The sequence below is a fragment of the Sus scrofa genome, chromosome 6 (genome assembly GCF_000003025.6).
Source record: "Sus scrofa isolate TJ Tabasco breed Duroc chromosome 6, Sscrofa11.1, whole genome shotgun sequence".
In the NCBI taxonomy this organism is placed as follows: Eukaryota; Metazoa; Chordata; class Mammalia; order Artiodactyla; family Suidae; genus Sus; species Sus scrofa.
The window spans coordinates 111,781,045-111,799,710 of NC_010448.4; the positions used below are offsets into that span (position 1 = coordinate 111,781,045).

The following is an 18,666-nucleotide window of genomic DNA, read 5'->3' on the forward strand; positions in this document are numbered from 1 at the left end:
AGAATGCAAGGGCTTAGAATATTTATGATTGAAGATTATAAGGTAGTTGGAGGTATGGAGGAAGGTGGTGGGGGCAGGAAAAAAAGCTGAGACAATGGTTGCTCTGCACAGGTGTGGGTCTGAGTTACAGGCCTCTTCAAGGGATGCATGTTCAGAAAATGGTGACGCTAGCATGATCAGAGGGTGGCGATTTTGGCCCTCTGATGTCAAAAGGTCATCCACTGGACACCTTCACAGACCCAGTTGAATGGTTGGTGATCTCAACCAGTTTGAACTGGGCGAGACTAGATCCATGATACTTAAGAACAACTTAGGCAACTGTTACTATAGCAACCCATACATCAAAGGTGTTACCTATGGGGGCCGGTTAAAGGAGTCTTGTGATCTATTGTCTAAGTTACGTGAAACTTGGAGGGTATGCATTTTGCAAGAACAATTAAAGAAAGCTTGATCAGTCAAGGCAGGTTACAAGATATTATTTATTAATCAAGTTATAGTTTAAGGGATTGAACTGACGGCTGGCCTGGAATTCAATGGTATCACCCTCTTATCTTGTTCCAAACCTGCGTGTCTTCTCTCTCCCTCCCCCTTTACATCTAATCCATCATCAAGCTGTTTTAGTTCTATTTCCAAAATATTTCCCAACTTCATCCAATTCTCTCCTTGTCTACTAATATTACCATAATCTAAGCTACCAACATCTTTTGCCCGAATTGCTGCAAGAGCTTCATAGCTGGTATTCCTGTTTTGACTTTTTCTCTCCATCCTGCTGCCTATGATGCTTTTCTAGCTCACTTAGAATAAAACTCATCTTACAAAACCTCATAATCTTGTACATTTTCCAGCCCCTAATTTTGTGTGTTACCAATCATCTACTATTCTTTTCTTCATCCACTACCTTGGTTTCCTGGGCCTTCTTTCTGCTCCTTGAACATGCCAAATGTCTTCCCTTTTGGATTTTACAGCTTCCTCTGTGTAAAACTCTCTGTCTCTTGATGTCATCGGGAGCTTACTTGTTTGACTCAACTTGTTTAGTCATCACCTCCTTGGAGTTCCCACCATGGTACAGTGGGTTAAGAATAAGACCACAGTGACTTAGGCCTGGCACAGTGAGTTGAAGGATCTGGCCATTGCTCAGATTTGATATCTGGCCAGGGAACTTCTGTATACTGTAGGTACAGCCATAAAAAAAAAAAAATCATCACCTCCTTGGTGATACCACCTTCCTCCTACCTCATTCATAGGATCACTCCATCACCTTTCTGTTTTCTTTGTTTCTTTTTTTCCGGCCACACCTGCAGCATATAAGTTCCGGGCTAGGGGTCAGAACTGCAGGCCTATATCACAGACACAACAAGATCTGAGCTGCATCTGCAACCTGTATGCTGCAACTTGGGGCAATGCTGGATCCTCAACCCACTGAGTGAGGCCAGGGATTGAACCTGCATCTTGGACACTGTGTCAGGTTCTTAACCTGCTGAGTCACCTGCTGAGTTCTCTGATTTCTTTACTGACACTAGGCACTACCTAAAATTGCCTTGTTCATGCATCAGTTTGCTTTTTTCTCCCACCAGAATGTGAGCACCATGAGAACATTCTGTCCATCTCGTCACATCAACCCAGCACATCAAATAGTGCCTGGCTCATGAAAGACACATAGAAGAGTGAACTAAAGGAAGAAAAGGATAGACGTATCACTGTATTTCCCCCCAATTTTTGAAGCTGAAACTAAGACAGAGAATCAATTTCAGTCCTTAAAGGAATTGTAGACATAAAACTTAAAAGTTATTTGGACATGGCAATGAGAATAATGAAGCCAAACAGATAAAGCAGAGACAAAAGTTAAAGATAATTCTGATGGCATTCAACTTTCCTGCTAGCTATTTGAGACCCAGATGTGGTCTTTCACTTTCCACAGTATGACTGTTCAATTTATGCATAAGCTATCACAACATAATTCTAATAAGTTTCTTTTTTTGCCTTTTTTTTTTAAATTTGGCTTTTGAGACTTACAATTAAAAAATTCAAAGCTACTCTAGCATTACTTGCCTCTCCTTCCTTTTCTTTTGCCACTCTTTCTCATCAAACTCACAGCTCTGGGCATAATACACTTCTTTCATATTTCTCTTTCCCTCTGTCTCTTAGACTTTTATACATGTGTTTCTGTATGCTTGGACTATTCCTTCCTAATTTTCCTTTGAGAAAACTTCTTGGACACCCCAAACCTAAGGTTTGTACATTTCTGTCTACCATCTACCATAGCATCCTCTATTTATCCTCAATGCACTATTAACAAGTCTTGCATCTCCCTAACTCTGTTTCTTTCACCATTGTATTTTTTTTTCTTGTTTACTACTTCATTCTTGATGCCTTGCACAAAGTTCAACACTTTACTCTATGATCACTGAATGAATGAATGAATGAATGAATAAATAAATGTTTTGTTGGTAGTCAAAATAGAACAAAGGTAACAAAACAGAATTGGAGTGTTAAGATTCTGCTTCACTTCAGACTGTTTCCTATTGATACAGGTCTAAAGTTTTGAACCAACTTAGTGGCATTCTGTTTACCCTGGGCTTAGGCAAGATTTATACTTACATTTTTCATACTTTTTGGTCCCTCTGAGGACCTTTTCGTTGTTCTGCTCATGTTCCTCTTTCGTACTTAAAGCCTTATTATTTTATTTTATTTTTTCTGAGAGCTATTTCCTCCCTAGTTTGAGGGAAATTTCTGCCTATCAGTGCCATTTGGTTTGCCATTTTGTCAAATACTGTCAGCGTGCCAAGCTGCTAGGCACCCTGTTTAAAATAAGATCTTGTTACAAATATATATATATATAAGTCTTGTTGACAACAAAAACCAAATCCACACCACCAAAATCATTTTCTATTTAGTATATTCCATGGGGTCATGTTTTTAAAACCTTAAAACAAAATCAGAATTGCTATCACATTCCCTAATGTTCTTATTTTCCATAGTCCTTCCATAGTCCTTAGTCCTATAAGGAAACAATTAAATAATTCAGGTTTATTCAAGTTCACCTAATAGCTGAAAGAAAGAGTGCTCCATTTATGTCACGTGCAGCTGTTCCCAAAGGGAGAGAATGTTTCAACTGACTGACTGTGACCCATTATTGCACCCTTACTCTGCAGAATCTCAATGAGTCCCCATGTTCTGCCGGAACTTGGTGCAATGATTTTTTTCTTCTTTATGCTACATGGATCTTATAAGTGTAATGACACTAAATGATGGCACTTTGCTTTTTTGCTGGCGCTTCCTCCATGAAATTTGTACCATTACAGAATGAATTTGCAACATTACATGAATGCTGCCAAGGATTCTTCATAAAATTGGATTCCTAGCAGCAACACAGAAGGAGTACAGTAGAAAATCTTATAAAGGGTAGGAATTCAGAAGAAGACATTTATAAATTTAAAATGAGCTGTCAACTACTGATTGTTTTATATAATATCCTATCATATGAGACTGGCTTCTTTCATGGGCTTGTGATGGGGAAGATGGACAGTGGGGCAGAAACACTGAACTCTACTCTCAGCATCTTGGGGGATGAGAAAGGAGTAAATGTTACCCTCAGAATTGGAGTTGTTATGAGGACATGAAGACTACTTACTATTTTTTATTCAGTTTTAGCCCCAGAATGGTGAGGGGTGGTAGAATTATTTGTATCAATGTTCTATAATAGCTGGTGGTCACATTTGAAACATATGAGATACTCTGTCACTCAGATTCTGAAGGTAGAATTAATTTAAAAAATAGGACAAAAGGTTATTCAGTGTAACCAGTTATATTCATGGTTTACAACTGAGTCATACAGAATCCAAATCAAAACTCACCTAATACAATTAATCTAAAAAACACGTGAAATGCAGAAGCTGTCATTTAATGGTGTCAGCACTGGCGTTAAGAGATTTCAATCACGTGCTATCTTAATTACAGTCAGTTTCCAATTATGAAGAGGTTATGTATCTAAACTTCAATAGGAAAAGAAATATTTGTAAAGAAGAATGTTTCTTTCCATTAAAATGATGACTTATCAGATTGCTCAGAGAAACTTTTCAAATTCAAGTGTGACTAAGGAGTGATATTAACGAAGTGCCCAAGTATTAGATTCTGACTGCAGAGGGCTTTTAGCAGGAAAAGAATAGAAGGGATGTATTTCCTTATCATCTCAAGCCTCAAAAAATCAAAAGTAGATGAGATTTCCCTTTTACATTCTGTAACTCTGTTCCGCCTTGCTCCTTGCCTCCAAGGGTCCCTCTCCTCTCTCCTCCAGGTACCCAGTTAATGTCTAGCTGTTCTGAGGGACATTAAGCTTTCCCTTCAGTGCTTCTACCAAATGATTCTTATTCTTCAATAAGAATAGACATTAGAGAATAAAGCATTCTGATTAAACTAATTCACAACAAAATGCAAATGACTAAAAGCAAATATACACTCCAAATAGACAAAGAAAACTCCATAGTTTGTTTGGAACTGTACTAGGCTTATTAGCTTTATTATTTCACTTATATCTTTGCAAAGAATTATTATAAATGATGCTAGAGTTCAGACTGTTTAGATAACCTGTTTAAAGATCATATACAGTAAATTTAGAGCCATGATTTAAGACATCAAAAATGTTAAAAAAAAATGGAGATATTTGTGGGGGCCAATTAATTGTTTCAGTTCAGGCACTGGGAGAAGGGAGATGCTGGTTAAAAAAAAAAAGGTCAAAAATTATGAGGAGAAATAATTTAGGGCAGGTGGATCTGCTTAGATCTACTCTTCTAGATCAACTGCCCAAGTCAAATGAGTTTTGCATATTTTGTTTCTCATTTTATTTTCCTCTGCCTTGTATATACATTTATACATTACAATGCATTAATCTCAAAGTTCCAAATTATTTACACTTCTGACTTGATAATCTGCCTTTCCATTCAAATTATCAAGATTTCTAAATAGAAGAGAGGTCACATTTTGATGTTTTCATGTCTCATTATTTGGTTTTTTTTATGTTTTGATTGGGAATTTGGAAAGTCTTGTAGCTGGTGGAGAAGGGAAGATGTTAATCATGGAAGCTATGGCCCCCTCTCAGCAGTGACTCTGAGGAGCATATGGACTGAAAGAAGGAAGGAGGGAGGGAGAAAGAAGAAGAAAGTTGGAAAGTCTGCACCATGTATAGATTAGCTTTTTAAAAACAGGAGTTCTTTCCTTCACCACTGCAATTAAATGTACTCCATCAATGTGATCTTTCATAGATCCATGATGTGGTACATAAAGTATCTGTTGTCCAGCAAACCCTGGAAAATCTAGAAAAATATGGAAAATCATTACTGCTAAAAAATACTTTCCTTAAAATAAATTGGCCTTAGAAACGGGAAAATCTCAGTGTTGACCTTTATTGTAATCTTCTCTTCCGCAATACCTTACCAATTCTATTGCATATCATGCTAAAAATATTCACCAAGCCATAAATGGTAAACAGAACAAAGCATAACACCATCACAAACACAACAACAAAATCTAAGATATTATATTTCCTGGTGGCATTTCAATTAAAACAAAAGCTACCCAAGGTAGCATGATAATGTTTAGTGGCCTCTCTTTGTTTTAAATGCATACATAAAACAATTCTCATGAAAGCAAAAGTGTATTCCAATTCTCTTTAGGTAAAATGAATATCTTCACCACACCAAAACACCTATATGGCCTAGAGCTAATTCCCAAAGAACTTACCTTTTTTTAAGGCTTAAAATTCCTTTGGCTCTCACTCAACTGCTAGGGGATTTATGTACAATGTATCTTGCTTTCATATTCTTATTAAAATAATTAAGGAAAATAGATTATAAAGTCAGATGTTGACACAATTTACCGCTGCTTATTTACTTTTATTTTCCATTGCAAGTGGCCTTTGAAGGCAATTTCTGGTATTACCCTCCTCCTACTTGTCAAAATACAAGCTAATTCTGAATGTCAAACTCCCTTTCCTCCCTAGAGAACCAGAGAGCATAAAAGCTCTTATAGGAATTCAGAAACACCCTCTTGCCTGAGGACAGATCATCCAATACTGAGGAATAGAGCTCTCAACATTTAATGAATATCTTCAACACTTACCTAGTGTGAACGGAGTCATAAAATGGAAGCCCATAGTCTTTTACACATCTTGGAACCCCTCCAGCAAGAAAAAGAGCAGTCCATCTAAGAAGACGACGATAAATATCTTCAGTATGTTTTAATCGCAAAGATAGGCTAGTGTATCAGTTAAGAACATGGTCTTAGAAGTCATGAACCTGGATTCAAACGGTGGCTCTGCCATTTTTAGGGTATAACTTTGAACAACTCATATCTCTTGGAAATCTTTCCTCATTTGTGTAATAGGATTCATGATAGTTAGCTCTTACTGGAGGATTAAATGATGTTAAGAATGAAAAAAAATCTAAGTTAAGTGCTTGCTCATAACAGGCATTAAATAAATGATTGTTTTTTTTTTTTTTCTACGAAGCAGAGCCTGAGTTGGAATTTCTTGATCAAGAGGTTTATTGGTCAAGTGCTCTCAGTCAGAGAGTGAGAAAATCATGAGGGGACAGAGGAAACAAGCTGGCAGAGCATGATCTCAGCTGGGGACTGGCTTTAGTCTGATATGCCTGGGAAACCCTGCAGCTCAAAACTCACATCAGTTCCACTTAGAGGGGTGTAGAGGTGTGGCCTCTCCAGCCTGGGAACTCCAATTTGGTGAAGGGAAATTCTGCAGAGAAGTGTGGATCTTTGAGTTGTTATAGCATTAGCAGCAATAGAAGAGAGATGCACCTGCTGGTAAAGGGGATCTGGATGGGCCACTCACAGCGCCCACTAGAGCTTACTCCTGGCATTGCTTAGATATGCTTGCTTCTCATGTCAAGTTCATCTATCCAGGGATCCCTCCTCCAGGATTCTAGTGGGTCATACTTTCTGGGGAAAGAGAGGAGGGTTAGCTGGACAAATTAGAACCATTGCTGCTGTCATTGTTCCTGAGGCTGGAAGTCAGTGGTTCTCAATCAAAGAAGATTTTTGCTCCCCAGGGACATTTGGCAATGTCTGGAGACATTTTTGGTTGCCATGTCTGGAAACTGCTACTGGCATAACTCTACAATGTACAGGAGAGCCCCAGACAGCAGATAATTATCCATCACAAAGTGTCAATAGTACTGAGGTTGAGAATCCCTGCTGTCACTGATATGCATCATTTCATTGCTTCTCCACCTGTTCTAGATTCTCCTCCTTTCAATTTGTACATGTGCTGGTCTAGGTAGCTTGTCTGGTCACTCCTGAGTGAGCTAGGCTCTGTTTAGCTTTTTCTATCAGATTATAGTTTCAGTACAAGATCATTTAGTTAAAACCAGTTATGGAAGTACTGGGAGATGTTCCCATGAAACAGCTAAGTTCAAAACATTCCTTAACTTGCCACCGGGAGGCTCAGTGTTCTCCTTGAAGGATGGTATGATTCTGGGATTCAGTCTTAGTTTATGTTGGTGACATGCCAGACATTCCACTGTGGCAGTAACTAAAAGAGTCTGAGTGAGAGGAAGCACATGTTGTATGGCCCATTTAGAGTCCTATGGATTGTTGCTGGGTTCACCTGATCTTTTATTAGATGACTCATAATGGTAACTTTTGGCCACATGATACCCTCCTTTCTATGGTCAGAAGCTCAGTTTTCATCAGGGCTTAACAGCATTTCAGTTGCAGGTTGTTTGCTTGTTTTTTTAAATAACAGCTTTATCAATACATAGCTCATGTACTCTGATTCACCTGTTGAAGTGTACAATTCAGTGTTTTTTTAGTTCATTCACAGACTTGGGCAACCATCACAACTACCTGATTTTAGAACATTTTCAACATCACCAAATAAAACTTCATACGTATGAATAGTCACCTCTCATTCCCTCCACTTCTCCCAGATTTAGGCAACCACTAATTTACTTTCTTGTCTCTATGGATTTATTTATTCTAGAAATTTCATATAAATAGAACCACAGAATTTGTGGCACATGTGTCTGACTAAATTCAAACTTTGCAAGGTTTATTCATATTGTTACGTGTACTGGTGCTTCTTTCCTTTATATTTACAAAGAATATTTTATTGTATGATATACAATGTGTGGAGTGTTTTATAGATGTTTTTTAAGTATAATTGGTTTATAGTGTTGTTTAACTCTGGCATTTATTTGTTTATCTTCTGCTTAGTTGATTTTTCCATTATTGAAAGTAGGATGTTGAAGTCTCAAACTATTAATACTGATTTGCCTTTTTTCTCCCCTTCAATTTTGTCAGTTTTTGCTTTATGTATTTTAGAACTTCTGTTTGGTGTCTATATGTTTTTAATTATTATGCCTGTTTGAATGATTGATATTTTTGTCATTATAAAATGTTCTTTGTCTCTAGACAATTTTTATCTTAAAGTCTATTTTTTCATATATTAATATAGCCCTTCCAGTTTTCTTTTGGTTTCTGCTTTGTATATATTTTTCCTCCTTTGCTTTCAGTCTATTTATGTCTTTGAATCTGAAGTATCTCTTGTAGACATTATACAGGTGGACGTTTTAAAAAATCCATTCTGCCAATTTATGCCTTTCGATTTAGGTATTTGTCCACTTAGATTTAATGTAGTACCTGATAAAGGGGATTTATATCTGTCATTTTGCTATTAGTTTTCTAAGTCTTATGTCATTTTGTTATTCTGTTTCTCTATTTTATAGTGTGCCATTTTAATCCCCTTATGTTTCCTTTTACTAAGTTACTGAGTTATTTTCTTAATTGTGGCCCTGAAGACTATAACTAACATTAACCTCTTGGAGTTTCCATTGTGGCTCAGCAGGTTAAGCATCTGACTAGTATCCATGAAGATGTAGTTTCATCTCTGGCCTCACTCAGTGAGGATCCAGCATTGCTATGAGCTGCAGTATAGGTTGCAAATGCTGCTTGGATCTGGCATTACTATGGCTGTGGCAGCTCTGATTCAAACCCTAGCCTGGGAACTTCCATATACCGTGGGTGTGGCCCTAAAAAGACAAAAACAAAACAAAACATTCACCTCTTAAAATAATGTATTTTAGGAGTGCCCGTCGTGGCTCAGTGGTTAATGAATCTGACTAGGAACCATGGGGTTGCAGGTTCGATCCCTGGCTTTGCTCAGTGGGTTGGGGATCCGGCATTGCCGTGAGCTGTGGTGTAGGTTGCAGACGCTGCTCGGATCCTGCATTGCTGTGGTTCTGGTGTAGGCCGGTGGCTACAGCTCCAATTCGACCCCTAGCCTGGGAACCTCCATCTGCCATGGGTACTACGACCCTAGAAAAGGCTAAAAGACAAAAAAATAATAATAATAAAATAAAATAATGTATTTTGACTGAATACCAACTTAATTTCAACAGCATACAAACCTTTTTCTCTCATATCACTCTGTTCTTTTTCCCTTCTTTATTTTATTATTGTCATAAAATCATATCTTTTAACATTTTATCAATAGTTTTATTATTGCTTTACGAAGTTGTCTTTTAAGTCAGATAGGTAGAGAAAGTCAGTTAAACAAAAACATTCATACTATTTTTTCTTCCCAGAGGATTTCAATGTTCTTGTTTTGTGATAGTCCCAAGAGCATAAACACAGTGATATTACTCTTGTTTTCCATGGTCCAGTACAGTAAAAATACATAACAGTCTCCCGAAAAGACACAATGCATAAGTTGATGTCAGAAATGCTCATGGAAAAAAACTGGTTTTTAAGGCGACAAAATCAGCTTCCCTGATCTTCCTTTCTCACACCTCTGTCTTCTCACAGGGTCCCCAATATTATTAAGGTACATTCAAACTCTCTTTTATATTTACTTATGTCATTAAACTTTACTGGTGTTCTTTATTTCTTCAAATGGATTTGAATTACTATCTAGTGCTTTTTCATATCAGTCTTAAGGACTGTAGTATTTCTTGTAGTGTATATCTGCTATCAACAAATTCTCAGTTTTTCTTCAGGCATGTCTTCAGTTCTTTTACATTCTTGAAGGATAGTTTTGCTTGACTAAAAAATTGTTGGTTTTCCATCTCTTTCCACACTTTAAATATGCATCCCATTGTTTTCTGGCATTAATAGTTTTGGATAAAAAGTTACCTGCTATTCTCATTGTATATTTCTGTGATGAGTCTTTTTCTTTTGCTTCTTTCAAGATATTTCTTTGTCTTTTGACAGTGTGACAATAATATTTCCAGATATGAATCTCTTTGGGCTTATTTTACTTGGGTTTGTTGAACTTTATGTTTAGATTAATATTTTTCATCAGTTTGAGTTTTTGGTCATTATTTCTTCAAATACTTTTTGTGTTTTCCTTTTTCTATTCTCTTTCTGAGTCTTTGTCTTATTCTTAGTCTGTTGAATTTCTATATCAAAACACCACAGAATGGGGTAGCTTATAAATAAGAGAAATTTATTTCTTATAATTCTGGAGTCTGGGAAATCCAAGATCATGGCCCAAGCATGGTTGGATAAGAGCCCTCTTCCTGGTTCACAGACGGCACCTTTTCACTGTGTCCTCAAAGGGGAAGTCAGGGACAAGGGATCTTTGTGGGATTACTTCTATAATAACGCTAGTTCCATTCATAAGGGCTCCACCTTTATTACATAAGCACTTTCCAAAGGTCTGACTTTGTAATAATGTCACATTGGCTATTAGGATTTCAACAGAATTTGGGAGGACATAAACATTCAGATTGTCAGCTTCAATTTATTTGTACAATGACTTACTTGGAGTTGTTTCACACATTTCTGAGCTCTGTTCTTTTATCTTCACTCTTTTACCCTCTGTTCCTCAGATTGGATAATCTCAATTGACCTACATTTAAGTTCACTGATTCTTTCTTCTGACAGTTCACATCTGCTATTTAGCCCCTCTAGTCAATTTTTCATTTCAGCAATTTTACTTTTCAACTACAAAATTGTACTATTTTTCTAAAAATAATTATCATCTCTTTATTGATATTCTTTGTTAGGTCTAACACTTCTCTTATACTTTTCTTTAATTTTCAGTCATGGTTTCATTTAGTTCTTTAAGAATATTTATAACAGCTATTTGAAAGTCTTTGTCTAGTAAGGCCACTATCTGTAATTCCTCTGTAATGGTATCCATTAATTGCTTTTTTTCCCTATTTATGGATCAGATTTCTCATTTGTTTACATGCATCATACTTTTTTTTTTTGAAAATTACATTTTAAATAATATAATGTGACTGCTCTGGAGATCAGATTACTCATCTCCCCAGGGTTTGTTGTGGTTGTTTGTTTAGTTAGTTTCTTTGTAAAACTTTTTTAGTTAGCTTCATTGCAAAGAGTGCATTCTTTATTATATGTGGCCACTGAAGTCTCAACCTGGTTAGCAATCAGCTAATGACTGAGTAGAAATTTTCTTAAATGCCTTGAACTAGTAAGTCTCCCATACTTTGCTGAAGGCTTTTGTATTTTCTATGTGGTATGGTTTCAATGCTCCACCAGGCAGTTTAGAATTATTCCTTAGCATTCACTGCCTGCTTGTGAAGATCCTCAAAGTCAGCCAGGTGAGAGAAAAGGGCTTTCTTAGGTCCTTCATGGCCAGGTTGGAACATGCTGTGTATGGTTTTTTAGATCCTCAGAAATATTATAGAGTTTTCAAACCCCTCTAAAGATATCTCATTCTTCAGCTTTTCCTTTTAAATTGTTTAGTCAGTCTCTAGTTAGTCCCAACTGGTATTTCCTCAGGCAGCTGTGGTGTTAAACAATTGCCTTTGATTGTTTTTGACAAATGCCTTGAGGATAGGGCTGTTTATGAGCACCAAGTCAAGTCAAATAAAGACAAACTCTGAGAATAGAGTTCTTCTACAATCTTCCAGACAGATCAAATAGTGACAATTTTCTGAAAATAGAGTATTTTGGTGGTGGTAGTGGGGTTCCAACTCTGCTAGGCTGCTGGTCTTCATAGTACTGTGGTTATGAAGCTGTTGCTTTTCCAGGCTACTGTGGTGTTGGGGATATTGGAATGGGGATTAGGCAAGTTAAAATATCACATAGATAACTGCTACCAAGATTTAGTCATATTTCTTGAATAAATTCTCCTTGAATTTTGCAATATCCTAGTTAATTTTCAAGGTCTGATAAGTTGATTTTGAAAAATTTGCTAGTTTTTTGTTGTTGTTGCCTTATAAATGAGTATATTTTCAGAAATTCTTACTCTATTATTCTGGAAGTTCTTCCTCTATAAACTCTTTTAATGGTGCACATTTCTCTGATGTGATGCCACAGGATTTGTGCTATGATTCTGCTATTGGAGTTGGCCTGAAGTTCTATATGGCATCTTTCTATATCATAGATCCTGAGACCTACTGAGTTAAATGGCTCAGCCAAGAGAGTTGAGCATACTATGGCCTGGCCTTATTGCCAACCCTTTTATTTCTCTATCTTCACTCACAGCAAACTTCAATGTTACCTGCTAAGGGTATTCAACCAGTATTTGCAAATTTGGGATATCTTTCCTCCAGAATAAAGAAGTTCTCAAACATTTTGCCTTTTTCTCAATGGTAAGTGCAAGTTTCAATAACTTGTATTTCACTTTGGAGGGCATGTCCTAGAGTGCCTCAGACTACTAGATCCCTAACAACATTACTGCTGCAAGAATCACCTTGATCTTTGTGGTCTCCCCACACAAGCATCTCTTTAGTGAATCCAGAGTACTTGCCATCTCTTTCTCATTGGACTTGTTATACATGATGTCATCAGTATAGTGGACAAATAGAATTTTTCTTGGAAAGTGGCAGATAATCCAGGCCTTTTAAATTGTTTTATGATAAATAACAGTAGAGACAAAGATCCTTGAGGCATGACCATGAATGTGCTATTGTTTATCCCATGTGAATGGAAACAAATTTTGACCCTACTTTTGTTGAAAGAAACCATTTGCCATGGGCCCTGAGCATGTGCCAGAACATTTTTTTCTGGGTATGCCAATGTAAAGCCCTGACTTCTCTTTTTCTGGACCATTTCTCAGGGCTATGTTTGAGAGATGAGGTAACATGATTTGCTTCCATTGATTATAATAATGGCAAATCTTCCAAGACTGTTATTTATCTCCTTCAACACAACCCATTGCAAGTACAGAGAGTCCCGGTAAGCCCCTTTGTTTGCTCCTGGGAAACTGAAAAAACAAAACAAAACAAAACAAAACAAAAAACCCAACACGTGATTCTGTCTACAGTTTTTTATAATATAGACCTTTGTCTCTGAACCAGGAATCAGTGTCATCTACCAGGACTGTACCTTGAAACACAAACTAACTTGTTATTTAAAAGTAGGCTAAAATCTTAGGTTCTGCACAGCTTCTGAGTTTTGGCCACAAGGCTGGGTTGCTGAGAGAGGCATGGATTTCTAGAATAGAAACAATGAGGGCCCATATGGGCTGGGTTAAGGCATACAGGAAAACTCTGCAGGATCTGGTAGTTAATGCCAGATGGTAGGGTGAGGGTAAGGGTCTCTTACTGTCCTACCCATTAATGAATGTTTAGAGGTTGAATGTTGAGAGGCAAAATTGGAACTAGTCACCTATGTGGTGCCTAGGTTCCTTCTAGTCTAAATGGGTGGAAGGAGGGGATATTATAATGACAATGGGGAGCAAACCCCAGGACCTAAGCCAAAAGACAATGTGGCTGCTGAGTTAAGAGGGCCCAACACTGGAACGAATGAAATCAGTGATGAGAATATAGAACTTTGGGTGCATTTAAAACATCTGAAGTCTGTATGTTGAACCTGGAAGGTCAGCTGTTCAAAACTAAAGATAAACACAAAGCTGTTCCTTTCTCCTGCAGTCCCTGGTGCCTTCCTCCCCCTCAGCTACATCCTTAGCTGATTTGAAGGAAAAGGCAAAGGTGCTGGGGAATGTCAGGCGGGGGTTGGGGGGTGGTCATTCAAACTTTCATGGCTGTGTTGGGTAAGTGCAAGATCCCCAGCTCATCCTGTGTGGATAGGGACACTGAGTGCAAGGGTGGATGAATGGTGCTGAGGATTACTGGTAGAAGATACAGTGACAAGGATAGAAAGAAAGAGCCCCTGCTCAGGTAGCCTCCAGAAGTGGAAGTGTACAGGGAAGGAGATGACACTGACCTAGAGACAAAAAGCTAAAAGAGAAGTTTCCCTGACCACTCCAGCCATCCCTATATCCCATACTCTCCAAGTTCCCAGCCAGGAGGTAACATTGTCTCCTGATGGCTTTGACTATAGCCCCTGAAATAGAGGTGTTAAAAGGCTTTGGTGTGTGTTCCCATGGGGGAAAAAAGTGCCTGAATTTAAATGATGAGGTCTGAGAAAAATACACAATGAAAAAAAAAAAAGAGTCATTTTATGGGTGAAGCCATGTGGGTCTATTCTCAAACTTTCATCATGGAAATATATAACAAAATTGGCACATGCTTATAGTATAAGTGCTCATAAAGTGTGAGAAGAGAGTCTGTTGTTTAGGCATAGAGAAAAATGCAAGTGGGATAAACTCTCCCATCATTTCAAACCAGTGAGTGGGTCAGGATTTAGCTTGAGTGCCTCACTCCTCTGATGTCTGCAGAGAGTGCACAAAACAGATGATGTCCAGCCAAGTGGCAAGTCACACGCCTCAAGCCACAAGTCACAAGTTGTGGGCCTGAGACTATGATTCTATCAGACCTCAGTAAGTAGGGTTAGTTAACAAACCCTGACAAAACTCAGGGAATGCTTTCCAAACAGAGTTCTTAGGACCATGTGGGTTAACTTACAATGTTTAGTTCTTCCAATGCTCAATCAAAAACTTCAATCTCTTTGGCTCTGCTTCTATAAAAAAGAGGGCCCAAATCCTTATTGAATTCTTTAAAACTGGAGAAGGTATATGCCTCACTAAATCCTCTTGCCAGTCAAATGAAAATAATATGTTCAGAAGATAAGTTAACTGGCCCTAGCGCCATCTTGCTTCCTGATGCAGCTACACCTTTGGGGAAACTGATCTCCCACTCTGCTGCCTGAAGCAGAGATGCTGTTTTAGCAAATCCCTCAGTTCGTGGAAGTTCTCCTAAACCCCTGGGCCTGGTTCATGATGGTTTGGCTAAGCAGAGCCTTGATGCTATTGCCTGGTATTCCCTGGGGTAGTGGCAGCCATGCAGCCTCAGCTTGGGCTATGCAGAACTGGCAACGGTGGTATTGATTCCACTCAGTGGGAAGAATCCAAGGTTATTCTCACAGCTCTGTCCAATACTCTGTGATATTTTTACTCACTCTTGTGTTATTGCCAATGGCCTAGGCATTTATTTTGTCACTTGAAAGAGGCAGATTCAAGACCCCACTCTTGGAGGCCATGGACAGGAAACAAATCACGGCTGCTGATTTGGTGCTCTGGGTCACTCATGTAGAATCCCATAGCAAGCATTCATTCTCTAACTAAAACCAAGCTGCTGGTCAGGCCTGTGCTGCCCAAATTTCTACCTTGCTAGGTGCATCTACCATCACACTGGATATGGCCTCACATTGCCATCAAGCACCGGGACACTGATCTAGAAGATACCACTGCATGCTGAGATTGTGATTCTTGTCAGTAGATGATTTGCTTGTCTTACAATGAAGGAGGACACATTGCAGAAGCTGTTGAACTCTTGCTCCTGGCAGATTGCATGCAATGGCTTTTTTTTTTTTTTTTTTTCATCTGTGCCTACAGCATGTGAAAATTCCTTGGACCAGGGATTGAACCCATGCCACAGCAGGGATCCAAGCCACAGCAGTGACAGTGCTGGATCCTAACCTGCTACACCACCAGGGAACTCTGCGGACATTGGCTTTTTGATCTCCTCCACCTCCTTAGGGGTCTCAAAGACATCACAATGGTTCTGATGGTTTTTGTTTTTTTTTTTTTCCCTCAGGTTATGATGTTGTGGTCTATCCATGCTATTTGGCCACTGAAACTCATCTGTGTCATATTTTTTGCTTTCTGGACCTTATGCAATATGACAATGGTGTTCTTTTTGTCACAAAGGCCACCAAGCAATGGACCAATGGTCCAGGCATTTGATGAACATCCCATGCTTCCAGCTACCTATCAATGTGGGTATTATTGTGTATTAGAAGGACTCACTCTATCACCCTGACCTCCTCCTGGTCCATACACCTTAGTAAGAACCTCAGTGGAGGAGTCTGTCCCCAGAAAAGGATCATCTTATCTCAGCTGTTTCCTGGGTAATGATCAGGAAAACAGTTCTAGGTGTGATGAGGGGGTAATTAGAGAAGAGGTAAAGCCATGGGTATGGGAATTGGATGCACTCATTTTGTGATGGTAGACGGAGAGCAAAACCCCCCAGCATCCAAGGAGGGAACAACTTAGAAGGGTAAGAAGGGCGGGGGAGATAAATCCTCCTTGTCTTCCAGATGCAGCCCTGTGGCCCAAGTGGAGCAGCAGTGCACCGGCCAACCTTATCTGAGGCTGAGTTTGTCATCCTTGTTCACGTGCTATAAAAGCAAATACATTTAGGTAAACATGGCAGGTCTTGACTTACTCTGCTGAGCCCACTTCTGTCAATGGCAGCCCCCAAACATAAAGAGACACAAACACAACCTTGTTTCAATCTGACTGATGCTATGCTTCTCCTGATACCTGAGTGGCCTTGGGTTATACCATGTCTGGCCATCAAGGTGGCTGATACCTGGTGATACTGCCCTTGCGGATTAACAAAACTGCTGTGATGGTGATTCAAGTCAAGTTAAACAACAAATCCTGAACTGAGTTGACTGAATCAGGGCTCTTCAACTCATTTGTTTGTGTGTGAGGAGAATGGGCCATACAATGACTCTCCATTGGGGACAGGGATTGCTTTGTGACCCATCTTTTGTCCCCTGTTATTATTGGAACTTTCACAGCAACATTTCCATCCCATTCTGTTGATTAAGACAGTTACACAGGTCCATCCGGATTCAAGGATCAATGTCACTGCAAGAAGTACATAAGGGATGAAATATAAATTGCTGCAGTCATGTTTGGAATATACAATCTGCCTGGCTTTATTATGATGGCATTTTATTTTCACATCTACTGAAATAGGCTTTAATAATTCCTCTACAACCAATTATAATGAATCCACTTATTTCAAATCTAATTGTGTTTGGATATTGTTGTGCTATTTATTCACAGCTCTTAAATTGCTTCATTATTGCAATCAGCCTTGGTGTTGTGAGAGTGCAACATTTTCATTATTAAATTCTGCTCCTTGTCGTGTGTACTCTAATATGAAAAGGGTTTTGTTTTGTTTCTGGCTAAACACCCAGAATCTAGAACACTGCAGGGTGTAAACTAAGTAGTCAGTACATATTTGTTGAATGAATAAAACCCAACGGGCTTATGTTAGTTTCCATAAGCAGTTGGCAGGCAGCTCTAGTCCATAGTCTGAGAGGCAAAACTGAGGGTAAGTGACCATAGCCACAATAGCTGAAAAAGGACGGAGAGTCAAGGAAGAAATTATCAAAGTTCAAGCAGCATGAATGTTGCCCTCAGGTTTTGGATCATTAAACTCAGCAGAAAAGGTTCTGCCTCACCTGGGACTGTTTTATTAGCCTCTCCACATGTGCAGCAGTTTTATTTCCCTGGTCTTGGCATTTGTAAAACACTGTTTGGCATCTATGATGCATTCCCATCCTCTCACTGACACCTTAAATATATGTGAAAAACCTTTCATCCATAGAATCATATGTACCAATCCTATAGCAAAAAGTGAACAGTTTCTTTTTAGATGATTTTTTTTTCCTTTTGTCTTTTTAGGGCCGTACCCACTGCATATGGAGGTTCCCAGGCTAGGGGTTGAATCGGAGCTAGAACTGCCAGCCTACACCATAGCCACAGCAACAGCAATGCTGGATCTGAGCTGTGTCTGCAACCTACACCACAACTCACAGCAATGCCAGATCCTTAACCCACTGAGCAAGGCCAGGGATCAAACCCACATCCTCATGGATACTATTTGGGTTCATTAACCACTGAGCCACAATAGGAATTCCTTTTTTAGATGATTTCCTTATCCAAGATCACTAGGTTATAAGTGGTGCATGTTTGTTTCAAATTAGCTTTATTGGTTTTTTTTTTCCTTCTCTCCTTTAGTTCCATTGTCTTGACCAATATTCCAATAATCTGCTCTGATCTATTGCAATTTGGGAGGACAGAGACAAAACACATTTTCAGCCTGTGTTTACCCACTGGTCAAACAGGTAATAGTCCATGCAGGATGATTTTAGTTGCATTCAGATGGTTATCCTAATGAAAAAGATTTCTCCCATTGGATAACTGATAATAATAGCTAACGACTTTCATAGTTTTAGTGGTAGCTAACATTTATTTAAATTTTACTGTACGCTAATCTGTTTCCTAAATTGTTTAACATACATTTTGCTGCCATGGAAAAATATGTCATATCTTTCATTCAATAATCAGTGATAAAGTTTAAAGTACAAGTATCTCTTGCAAAGTCATCAATCAATTCAGTATTATATTAAATCTTTCTTGTTTATCTGTTTCATAGAAACCCTTGAGATCCCAGGTAAAATTTCTCTGCTTCACCAAATTCAGTGTGCTTATGAGGACTTCATTTTCTGAACTGATAGCCTTTATAGCCTATTTCATTTATT

General features: G+C 38.6%; 1 protein-coding gene across 2 annotated transcripts in view; it reads right to left on the minus strand.

The window, feature by feature from the left end:
* CHST9 (carbohydrate sulfotransferase 9) overlaps positions 1-18,666 on the minus strand; it is a 389,155-nt gene that overhangs the window by 320,788 nt on the left and 49,701 nt on the right. For both annotated transcript variants that reach the window (XM_021096201.1, XM_021096200.1), the window contains one exon: positions 6,115-6,198. The gene's annotated coding sequence lies outside the window, so the exon portion shown is untranslated. The remainder of the gene's footprint in view (positions 1-6,114; positions 6,199-18,666) is intronic.